The sequence below is a fragment of the Candoia aspera genome, chromosome 13 (genome assembly GCF_035149785.1).
Source record: "Candoia aspera isolate rCanAsp1 chromosome 13, rCanAsp1.hap2, whole genome shotgun sequence".
Lineage (NCBI taxonomy): Eukaryota > Metazoa > Chordata > Lepidosauria > Squamata > Boidae > Candoia > Candoia aspera.
Genome location: NC_086165.1, coordinates 1,467,085 through 1,476,614, shown reverse-complemented (window position 1 = coordinate 1,476,614; position 9,530 = coordinate 1,467,085). Strand labels below are relative to the sequence as shown.

General features: G+C 43.0%; 1 pseudogene; it reads left to right on the top strand.

Annotated features, from left to right (window-relative positions):
- Positions 1-673, top strand: LOC134504693 (peptidyl-prolyl cis-trans isomerase A-like; annotated as a pseudogene).
- The last annotated feature ends 8,857 nt before the right edge of the window (positions 674-9,530 follow it).

The following is a 9,530-nucleotide window of genomic DNA, read 5'->3' as shown; positions in this document are numbered from 1 at the left end:
ATGACATCTGGTGGTAAAGCTCAGATCTTCAGGAAGTATCTGGTAATTAATACAGGTATTCTTTGAAAGCTGCCACCCTCCACTCACTAATTCTTCATAAGACCTCCAGACCACCGCCACATCTTTTTAGCTTGATAGACTGTGAAAGGTTAAACCTCAGCTAATTCTCTTGTTTATTTCAATACTGTTGCCAAGAACCTCTCGGTATGTCACATTCAGGCTGTTTGAAAACAAGGTTCCAAGAGCAGAGAACGGCCATGCCTGGAGAAAGTTTCAGCAGAAGGGTTCGGTTACAAAGGATCGTGCTTTCACAGACTCATTCCTGGATTTATAAGTCAGGATGGTGACTTTATCCACCATAACGGAACATGTGGCAAATTCATTTACGGTGAGAAGTTTGCTGATGTGAACTTTCTCCTCAAGCACACCAGCCTTGGCATCTATCTGTGGCAAGTGCTGATCTCAGTACAAATGGGTCTGTTTTGGCCTGCATCACCAAAACAAATTGGCTGGATGGGGAACAGGTACAGTAGTCTTTGACCATGCCAAAGACAGAACAAATGTGGTGGAAGCAATAGAGTTTTTTGGGTCAAGGAATGGCAAGATGACTAAGAAGATCACCATCACTGATCGTGAGCAGCTGTCCTCAAGTTCCTTCATCTTAACCAACTAACCGTTTCTTCCATCGCTGGATGAGTTCCCTAAAAATTCTTGTGCTCCTGACTTACTGCTGCTTTTCTACTGGGTTTCCATTTCTGGTCCCTCACAAGCCGGACTGAAGACCACTTCTCAAACTGAAATAAAGCAAGCTAAACCACGAAAACAAATAAAACAAATCTATACCCAGGCTGGAAATTCAAAGGACATGGCGTTGGATGTAGGAATGAACTGCACAATCCCTTCATTTCTGCATACGTTGGCAAAGGTGAGCGAAAATATTTAAGCAGAACCTAGGAACTTATAATTGATACAGGTTGAAAATTTTCATTTTCCTAGGGCAGAATTAGATTTACATTTTCATAGCACTAAGGTTCCTGTTTAACCCTGTATCCAATGCAGTAAGAGAGCTCAGATGTCCATTAGGAAGTGATTTATATCTTTAGTTAGCAAGGAATGCAAATATCTAAATGATGCTAGACTTGGCTCCCATCCTGGAAAGTATTTAGTCATTCATTTCAAGCATGTACCTGATTCTATTTACCATTTTAGCTCACTGTATGGCTAAATGGAGAGTTAGATGGGTTGTATGTAACGTCACCAGGCCAAATTAAACCACAAACACAGCAGGCCTTCAACTCTGGTCCAAACTGATTTTAATCTTGGATCTCTCCTCTCCCTCATGCTACTGGGTAGTTATCAATATTTCTGGAAGAAGGAAATTAAATCAGATCTTAGAAGGTACAAACTATCAATTCCATATCTGGTTTCACTGCAGATTGGGGGAGCCAATTTGGTTGAAAGCACATACCCTGGATTCCCGTCCTCAGTGTTTGATCCCACCACTTTATGGCGACTGAGGGCAGAGCTTCACACCAGCCAACTAGCCAACTTGTGCTTGACTTGGTGAGATTCAATTATCTGCCTCTACAATCACTGGAAGGGCGATACAAGGATGTCCCGGTTCAGGATCCAACATGCCCCCAATAGCTGGGTAACACTGAGATGGTCACACGTGTGGGGTTCAGACCTAACAGCGACCCTCCTGCTGAATGAATCTAGCCAGTCAGATGAGGAGAAAGGGGGAGTCCTTTCAGTGGACAAGCATATGGAAGTCTCTAGAAAGGTAAGTAAGTTCTGTGCTGTGGCCATCACTATCACTTGAGGTTCCTCAACCTCACGCATACTCCTCTTGTGCCACGGAAAAGCTGATCTGTTGAGCATTTAGATGCAAATTCTTAAACCTCCATGCAGTGCTGATATTTTATATTGTGTTATATTGAATTTCTTAACATAGCATTTTATTTCAATTCATTTTAGTATTTTCATTCTTAATTTTGGATTGTGGCATATTAAATTGATTTGATATATATATATATATATATATATATATATATATATATATATGCAGTATGTATTATCGTAAGATTGTTACTATTGTGTAGTTTTATTGTGTCTGGCTTCAGGGCTGTAATAAATGTGATGATGATGCTGGTATATTGTATATGTATATATTAACTTTGGAGATGCTTATTCCTTTTATGATGCTGATCTACGACAACAATAGACTGTAACTAACTAAAACACGTGGGGTCCACATAAAAAGAGGCTGAACTATTCTGTGTATATATTGATGCCAAGGGGCAAGGCAGGATCCATCCATGTGTGAGAAGTATGCTATGAAGACCAGCATGAATCTCAATCCCGGCTTCTACGCCACTTTGTCCCTTACTCTTCTCATCACTTTGCCACCAGATTCTTCCATAATTATTTTACTTCACTGATGATTTAACTGGAACTAGAAGCAGAGCAGAGAAACTGCGCCAACAGGCAGATGTTCCAGATGTATTATGCGGGAGCCAGACTGCAGCGTAGATGTGCAGCAAACCTCAAAAATGTGGAGAATTGTCTTGGAACGAGACATAGCCCTCGCTCTCTGGGTCTGTTTCCTGAGATGTAGTCACTAGTCACAAAAAAGTGATACGGGTGACGTAAGTCGAGAAAGTAGAAACTGAAGAAATATTTTTAAAAAGAAAGATTGAGAAGGATTATGTTCATACACCTTACATTCAAAATAATGCTTAAACTACAATATGAAAAGTTTCTATTGTAAACATATTCCCTCTGTAAAGCAAAAACCTGCACTTATCAGGAAAGACAGCAATTTCTCTCAGAAACCCTGGTTTTGCTTCTTCTAAGCCGACTGATTAAATATGCAGCTATGCAGCCACTGACACTCATACATATTTAGCAGCACAAATAAGAATTCCCCTTGTAACGCAGAGGAAGGCAACCAACTGAATTAAACATGGACTGTTTGGGTACCTAACATCCTAATACCAGTGCGTTTTCAGCTCCATTACCTAAATAATTTTCTAGGCGCCCTGAAGTAATTCCTGATTATTAGACATTGCTCACCTAAATCATCCAAAGCTTACAACGATATTCCAGCTTTGACAAGTTCTTAGAGTGAATGTATGTATAGGGTGGGAAAGAATATTTCTTAAAAAGTCCAGGCACTATCTTGATTAAGCATATGCTCTGAAGCAGTGTTTGTCAACCTTGGCAGCTTGAAGATGGGTGGACTTCAACTCCCTTGCAGGCTGGGGAATTCTGGGAGTTGAAGTCCACCCATCTTCAAGTTCCCAAGGTTGAGGAACACTGCTCCAAAGGATTATTTCTAGAACCCTGAGTTTTCACTTTCTATATTAGATAGACTAGACTTTCCCAAAATGAAGCCCTTCAGATACATGTTGGTATATAAGCAATTTGTGTTTCTACGCCATGCATTTCTCCAGCTAACAGCTGTGGGAGTTAGGATTTTTCTGTAACATGGCTTTTATTGGGTGACAGTCCCACATTAGGAAGTTCAACATCTCACCATCCTGAAGTAGTAGTTTCATTGCCAGTGACCATGGCCATATTATGCCGCTCGAACCAAAAAGCAAGTATTGCAATGGGGTCTAACGAGGACTCCAAGATATTGGGAACTCATAAGATGAAATATCCAAATAACCCTCTCTCTCTTCCAGTAGCAAAATTATTTCATAAAGCCCTGTTAGGTAGATTGCACCAAGTACAGCTGTGTGCAGGGGTGTCTGCAGGGTGTGGTCAAAAAAGTCAAGATGGCAACTGCAATGATGCAATCAAAACTTCGCTTGTTTTTTGTGTCCGTCCACATATGCTCCTGCCTGTGCCAGATTGTCCTGAGGCCGAGAAAGGAGGAGGAGGATCTCCAAAAACAGATGGGAGCGGTCACTGCTGGCTTATCAAAGAGATGAGCCCTTAGGCCATCATACAGACATTCCACAAAGAGGAGATTCAACTCTTTCAGAAAGACCCCGCCTTAAGAGCCCCCTAATACAGAGGGCTGGATGGCACCTCTCTGTTTTCAAGCTACTGTACTCTTAACTCCCAGTTCTTGGCATTAAAACTTATTGATGAAAGCCCATGTGAGTATCGCTTCCTGGATGATGCTCAGCAGCCACAGGGCATGGCAGAATGTCTAGGTTTAATCCAGAATTGAAACAACTCTGAATCCCAAACAGAGGCTTGCCAACAAGCTTATTGGTATTCTTCTGATGCACCCAGCAAACTTCATGGGCTCTTCCTAACGTTTTGTTGAAATAAGATGCATGTTGATCACTTGGTGATGTACGAAATTCAGCACATTTTATCTTGGATATTATTAGCAGGTAGATTTGATCTTTATAAAATAATGCAATATAAGACAGCTCATTTAAGAGATGAAGTAGGTAGGTACTACCTCAACAACAGCAGTCTTACATTGTCAAGAATATCATGTGAAAATGCAATACAGATTTCTGTTAAATGAGGAAAAAAGGAGAAATACTGTCCGTGACCATTAGATGTCACTAGAGTCAATGAAGTTGATTAAGGAAAAGGAATACTTAAATCCACGTCCTTAAAGTACTTGGTCCTTATGGATCATCCCTGCAATAAATACAAGGCAATTTTGGATTTCTGCCTCTTAGTGTTCTCTCCTTTTGCAAGAACCTTGTGATGGGCACACTTCCAGATCCCTTGAAGGTCTCCCACATATTCAAAAGGAGCAGCACTTCAGAGGCTAATTGGAGATATTTTACAACAGATTAATCATGTTGTTGTACCTCAATATCCTCTGTGACCTTGCAAGGGATTCTGGAGCACAGTTTCCAGCTCAAACGCTACTCAAAAAGTCTTTTTTTGTTTTTTGTTTTTTTTTGTCGTAGGTCTTTTTCGGATGTTGGTGGTAACATGGTAACTTCACCACTGAAGCAGAGAAGGTGCAAGTGCCAATAGGGTTTACTGTTGAATTTACAGGACCATCTTGGATTAGAAAGATGTGTTGGAAGGGAATTTTTTTTTAATCTGTTCAATCATGTCTGATTCTCGGAGACTGCCTGGACAGGTCCCTGCAGTTTTCTTGGCAAGGTTTTTCCGAAGGGGTTGGCCATTGCCTCCTTCCCAGGGCTCAGAGAGAGTGACTGGCCCAAGGTCACCAGCTGGCTTTGTGATCAAAGAGGGACTAGAACTCACGCCTCCCGGTTTCTAGCCTGATGCCTTAACCCAGTGTGTCTCAGCCTTGGCCGCTTGGCCGGCTGGGGAATTCTGGGAGTTGAAGTCCACGCATCTTCAAGAGGCCAAGGCCGAGAAACGCTGCCTTCACCACCACACCAGACGGGCCTTGTGGCCAACAGACAGGCCGATACATGCAAACATGAGAGATTATCCAGGCGGAATTCAAGACTGGGTGTTTCCCAGGCACAAATCCAAATCTATCCTGAAAGGAGGAATCTTACCTGGATTGCGAGAGAAAGAACCACAGCTGAGGGAGGGATTGACGCTCCACCACCAGAGCCATGCTGTGCGCACAAAGCTCCCCCATTCCTTCCTCAGCATTCCAGGTGTGGCAAGAAAACCCTCCTGGAAGCCCTGGACAGCTGTGCACAATTAGTGCCCTTCTGAAGCACAGAAGGACGAGCCAACCTTAGTTGCCCACCATGAGTGCCCACTGTTTTTTTCATCCTAGCGTTTTCCTGCAGGTGCAGGGTCCACTTTTTGGATCAACCAAATTTGGATCCATTGGTTGCAACAGGAATTGACCAACCAGCTTCTTGCCCAAGCCTGACGTCGTGGGCTGAGAGGGAGGGACCGGCCCAAGGTCACCCAGCTGGCTTTCACGCCTAAGGCGGGACTAGAACTCACCATCTCCTGGTCTCTAGCCCGGTGCCTTCACTGCTAGACCAAACTGGCTCTCTATTAGTGCCCACGGTTATTAGGCTCAATAAACAAACGGTCTAAGTTTTTTCTGTGGTGCCCTGCTTAGAGCTTTGTGTGTGAGAGAGACCAATAGACTGTACAGATAGTCCTCGACTTATGACCATTTGTTTAGCAACTGTTCAAAGTTATGACAGCACGGAAGAGTGACTTGCGATCACTCCTCGCACTTATGACTGCCGCTGCGTCCCTGCAATCGCATGATCAAAATTCAGGTGCTTGGCAACCGGCTCAAACTTAGGGCGGTTGCAGCATTTCGGGGTCGCGTGATCGCCATTTGCAGCCTTCCTAGCTAGCTTCTAACAAGCAAAATCAATGGGGGAAGCCGGATTCGCTTAATGACTGCGGCAAACAAGGTTGTAAAAATTAGGCGTGACTCACTTAACAACCACCTCGCTTAGCAACAGAAGTTCCAGTCCCAATTGTGGTCATAGTCGAGGACTCCCTGTACTAGCTCTTTGTTCCTGAGCAGCCCCTGAGTGTCCTTTAATGCAGAAGAGGCTCCACCTTTGAATCCAAAGGGATTCTGGATTTGCGCAAGTTATTCTGACAGCGCAGTCAGTGCGTGGCTTCCAGGCTGCTGTGGCTCAACCAGCATGGCCAGATCCATCTAGACGGGGCCAGGCTGTGGGCTCAACAAAGGTCACAGAACTGCCAGAAGGCCCTGCAGCTTTTGCCCTCTGAGAATTAGGGTCCCAGCCCATTGGCTCCCTTCGCAAAAGCTGGCTCGGACAGCCTGTAACCAGGACTCCCCATCCCATAAGCCACTACAGGCTCTTCTGAAACACGCCAGTGAATCATCCCTCCCCTGCTGAAAGTTCTGACTGTGAAAACTCGTCAAGCAAGAATTTCATTCTCCACTTTAGAAAGAAGGAAAAAATGTCTTGGGGCGTCGAAGAATTCCTGAAAATATCAAGGCGGTTAAAACAGAAATAGAAATAATTATTCTTAGTTGATCTGCCATATGCTTCAAGGCCTGCGGCAAGCAGTGTCATAAAGATTTGACTAAGTGCAAGGGCCCATCGTCGACGCTCTGCAACCTCGGCTGCTTTCAAATCTAAAAGCCCCCCACTCTGTCTGCCCGCCCTCCACCCTGTACAATGCTGGGTTTTGCAGGGCACAAAACTACTGAGGGGTTTTTTTCCCCACTTGCTGTGGTTTGCACGGTTCAGCAGGTATCATCATCACTGTTGGGAATGCCCAACGAGAAAGGGTTGAAATGACATCTTTAATTGGGCAACTCTACGTGGAATGCAGAAGATTTAAAAAGTCTCAAAGGGTGCACAGAAAACCATCCCTTCCACCCGACTCAAAAGGTCAAGCATTCGCTCCCCCAGATGAGAAAGTTTTAGACAGTTATTGATGGTAAATGCAGATATTCTCATGCAAAGTATTTCAACCGCATGCAATCTAATGCTCTCCAGAAGCCTGGACTGAGTCCTGCTAAGATGGTGAAGTGCAATGGACTGTAGGTTTCAGGAACTACATGGGATGTATTGAATGAATTAAATTGGTGCTACAGTTGAATCAGTTTCCAGGTCTCACTAAAACCCAAAACTCTTCAGGAAAACATGCTGACACTTGCTATTGCTAATTGCAACGAGCATTTTAGCTCTCTGGTAAACTGATGCTGCATTACTTTCCAAGCAAGATAAAGTTAACTTTAATATATTTAACACCCCCTAAATCTGTTTAATGCCAGTCTCCAGAATGACAGTGGCCCCGTAATCTGCTTTAGATGAAGAAAGTGACGAGATTAGTGATTGCATAAGTCCATCTCCAAGCACAGGAACAATAATCAGATCAAGTTTATTTGTGCACAAAGACTGTTTGAATCAGCTGACTCTTTAAAATCCAGTTTAAGGTTAGCAAAGGAACCTTTTACACAGAAGCCATCTGAGACTGGACCAACAGGATGTTTACAAGGAGAATTTTTTTTTCTTTATTGTTTTGCCATCGGCCCAAAAGTTATTAAAATATAGAAGAGGGGTAATAATACATAAAACAATGCATCACTGCTAGGGGAATAAGAAAGGAAATCCTCCCATTTCAAGGCTGTAACAAAAAACAGTAATAATGTAGCAAGTCAGTTTGCCATTAAAAATAATTATTTATGGAGAGAAGAATCTGAAAGAAAGCAAACTAGTTTTACATTGGCCCAAAGGAAGAAAGACATCATTGTAACAGGCCTGGGAAGAGGGGAGGCAGCGAATCTTCTGTTCAAAATTATTTTTGATTCTGTAATATTTAGAACGCTTTAACTGATACAAAATTGTTGCGTTGTGACTTGCTGTGTTACAACACAGATACAATGAGCGGCTCCAGGGTTTTGTCCGAGAGTAATTAACTGCATAGTGGAAAATCTCTGGGTATGATTTTCAGAAAGCAAGTCTGAGACACCCATATTCAGATATTCTTTGCCTTCGGGGCTCCCGAAAAACGATTATCTTTGAAAAGAAAACCGGTTTTTAGCAGCTGAGATACATTATTCGCTCAGTCTACTCTTAAATGAAAGAAAAATGCATTAATATTTTTGGCAATACTGGTACAAAAAACCACAGAGGATGTTTATGGCAATAGTGTACTAAATGCCAATCGATCGAGATACTGGCATTGCAACCAGGCGGAGCTGGTTATCTGATTAATTGTTCTGCATCAAATGCCCTGGGGTTTATTTCACTGTTCCAAGTATCAAGGAGGTTGCTAAAAGGGTGTTGGAGGGAAGAACTCCATGCAACACACAAATCTTTTCAATCAGTAAGTTATGTGGCCCAAGCTTCGGTGAAGGACAAAGGATATTTCTGTTCTCTTTCCAGCTCCATTATAAATCCCACCGGAGAGGCACTTGTGCCAGTGCACTGTTTTTTCACACGACAATCCCAATGTGATTTTTAAAAGGAGGCATAGCAGCATAATTCAGGATAGAGCAGAACAGAGCCCTGACCGTGAGGTTACAGGGAATAATTCTAAAGGTCCCCAATATTTCCCATTTCCCCTGTACCTACTTAAAGCTAAATCAGGCTCATGGAAGAGGACAGATTCAGAACCAATCTTATTTCATACACTCTAGACTTTTGCAACAACTGAAAATAGCAAAAGAAAAAAAAACAGTTCTTAAGATTAAAATCCCTGTTGAGACCCACTACAAAAGGCACAGGGAGCCCATAAACTTTCTACAAAAAGTCTACTCCAGTTTGCCCCAACTTTAGTTTCAACCCTATCATTTGGGGACATGAAGTCCTTTTGTTCTGATTCTTAAGCCAGGCCTTGCCATCACCTGGAAATTATCCAGAAATCTAACCACAGGTCCAGATTGGTCTCCTAACCCTGCTGTTACACCACCCTGGTGCCCTTCACAGGTATTGCTGCTACATCTCTCCTCCCCACTAAGCTAGATGGCATCAGGTTGCCACAATATCCAACAGCTCTGGAAACTGGATGCAAAGTTGCCCGTTACTGTGCTCAAAATGAGAGTCCAACCCACTTCCCTTCAGATGTTTTCTGGACTGCCCTACATCTGATGCTACAGCAGCATTTCACAAAATAACCAATTATAGTAAATAAAACTTAGTAACAACAGCTTAACAGTGGTC